At 34.2% G+C, this 3,032-nt stretch overlaps 1 pseudogene; it reads right to left on the bottom strand.

The window, feature by feature from the left end:
• Positions 1 to 2,332: 2,332 nt before the first annotated feature.
• LOC147381911 (secreted RxLR effector protein 161 pseudogene) lies at positions 2,333 to 2,800 on the bottom strand (annotated as a pseudogene).
• Positions 2,801 to 3,032: the final 232 nt, after the last annotated feature.

The raw sequence follows: 3,032 nt of genomic DNA, 5'->3' as shown, positions 1-3,032 counted from the left end.
GGTTTTGGTTGGATAATTCAGACATGGATCGTGGATTTGGGATCAAATAAGGATACAATTTGATAATGTTCCATTGGATAATTATTTGATTGATTTGCACGATTCCTGTCTGATAGGGACCCGATTCAATTATGTGTAAAGAGGAAAAGCATCTATGATTCATGTTGTGCGGAAGCGTAACAAGAGTAAAGATAAGAAAGCAAAACGAATACACAAGATTTATGTAATTCGACAAATTGCCTACGTCCACGGAGGAGAGGGAGAAATAATTCACTATCAACAATAAAGATTACAGACTCTCTGTCCATAGCTGCAAGGAACCTCACAGAGTAAAAATAATAATAAAACTCTACTGAAAATACAATATATATATATATATATATATCCAAAAAATTTGCCTCAGGGGCGCCCACTCCACATCGGGAAAGGTCCCTTCTGATACTGCCTTGCCTCTTGAAGTCCAAGCCCAAAGAGGATACTAGACATCTCATAACAGTTCCCATACACTTTGGTGTGCAATGTGAGGTCCAATCTTGAGGTCACTTTAGCATTATTTAAAATTATATTATATATTTTATTCAAATATGTTATACAAATTTATTTTCTTTATTTTTTTAATGTTGCAAGGTTTCCCACACCTTTTTGGGATGAGACTAGTCCCTATGATCGTAACACCTACGGAAATTTTCCAACCTATAACAAGATAAGTCATGAGACCACCTAGTTTCAAACACACAATTAGATAGACATAACCATATATCATATTTGGATCCAAATATTGAGATCCAATAAGGACCCACTCAAGAAGATCATCGATACCAAACTCGATTTGAATCTTATCATCAGATCATGTGGATCTTCGTACTAAAAAATAGCCTCTCTATCAGACAAGATCATTGGGCCCAAACCCGATTAGAATTTTATCGTTAGAACATCAAACCGTGTTGTGGACCTACGCACTAAAAAAATAGCCTCACAGACGCTTTCTAGCCATTGGATTTGCTCATAAGGTTGGAAACCCAAATTCTTCGTCGCATGAGTCTTGGATCATAATGAAAACACTCGGATCCAATGTCTAGAACCATCAAGCATGCTAAAATACTTGGTCAACCTATAATTGTATATAGTGTGTACTAAATACATACAAAAAAGGACTTAGCCGTCCAAAGAGGAAAGATTCTTATTAATTAATTTAGAGCTTTTATATTACCACTCCAACATATTATAGAGTCCGGCTCTCCCAAGGTCGTTCGTGGGAGAGAAGTATACGAATGAGATAGTTTACCGTTAGAGTTATCATTCGTGGGGAGGATTATTGCTACAAGTTAACCGTTAGAAGGAGAGTTTCTTTTGATTTGGATTGCAGGTGTGAATGAAAGTGTGATGTTGTGAGCAAGTGACGTGGCACATGACGCTATTCAAATCTAACGGTTAGATGTCTCATTCGTAGATTTCTTTCTCACGAACGATCATGGGAGAGCCAGACTTTATACTATTTTTACAAAATAGAGGACATAAAAGTCTAAGAAATAAAATTGATGCTCTTGCAAGTTGTACCTTTCATTGAATAAAAACAGCCTATAAATAGGCATTATATCAAAAAGGAAATAACCAACAAATAAATCACTACATTAATCACTAACCTTACTTCCTATAATAAAGACACGTCTTTAACCAGTAAACAAAAACGTTCACACTAACATTACTTCCTATAAACCAACAACAATAAGCCACATCTTTAACCAGTAAACAAAAGCATTAACCACTAACATTATTTCCTATAAACCATCAACAATAAGACACGTATTTAACTACTAAACAAGAGCATCAACCACTAACATTATTTTCTATAAACCAGACACATCTTTAACCACTAAACAAAAACATTAACCACTTGGTCAAACATAACAAACAAAATACATAATAAAATAATGATTCTCAACATCCTCCCTTAAAACTAATATCTTCCCTTAAAACTAATATCTGCAGAAATTAGTTTAGAGATAAATGAACTTCAACAATTTTTTTAATGCCTCCCTTAAATAACATCCTTCGAAGAGTAAACTCCAAGTATTCTTCGAAGCTTCTCAAACGCAGCTTGCTTAAGTGGTTTAGTCATAATATTAGCCATTTGATCTTCACTCTTATAGAACACCAAATCAATTTTACCATCATTGCAAAGATCACGCAAAAAATGATATATGACATCAATGTGCTTGCTCCTTCCATGTAGAATTGATTTTTTTGAAATCTTGATTATTGAGACATTATCACAATAGATTGTTGTTGCATCTAGTTGTTGAATCTAAAGTGTTTCAAGCAACCTTCTCAATCAGATAGCTTGACATGAACATGATGCTACTGCGACAAATTCAACTTCAGTAGTTGATAGAGTCATTATTTGTTGCTTCTTGGAAGACCATGTAATAGCTCCAGAATTAAACATGAACACAGCCTTGGAAGTACTCTTTCTATCATCAAGATCTCCAGCATAATCACTATCTGAGAACCCAATCAAGCTTGAATTCTTACCACTTTTGTACATAATTCCAAAATCTGCAGTACCTTTCAAGTAGTGAAAAATTCTTTTTGCAGCTAAGAGATGAACTTCAGTTGGATTCTCCATGTATCCGCTGATTAAACTTACAGCATGCATGATATCTGGTCTTGTTGCTGTCAAATATATAAGACTCCCAACAATTTGTTTGTAAAGAGTAGCATCTACCATTTTGCCTGCTCCATTCTTTATGAGTTTCAGACCAAGTTCAGTTGGAGTTGAAACTAAATTGCAATCCTTCATTTTAAACTTGTCTAAAATTTCTAGAGTATATTTCTTTTAAAAAATGAAAACACCAGCAGATGATTGCACTACCTCAATGCCAATAAAATAGTGCATTAATCCCAAATCTATCATATCAAATTCTTTCATCATAGACTTCTTAAAATCAGCAAGCATGGCTTTATCATTACTAGTATAAATGAGATCATCAACATATAAGCACACAATTAAAATCTTTTTATCAGCACCATAT

This window comes from Akebia trifoliata, unplaced genomic scaffold, assembly GCF_017979445.1.
Source record: "Akebia trifoliata isolate Shusen 1 unplaced genomic scaffold, ASM1797944v1 Contig00135_ERROPOS630964, whole genome shotgun sequence".
Classification (NCBI taxonomy): Eukaryota; Viridiplantae; Streptophyta; class Magnoliopsida; order Ranunculales; family Lardizabalaceae; genus Akebia; species Akebia trifoliata.
This window is presented reverse-complemented; position numbering and strand designations above follow the sequence as displayed.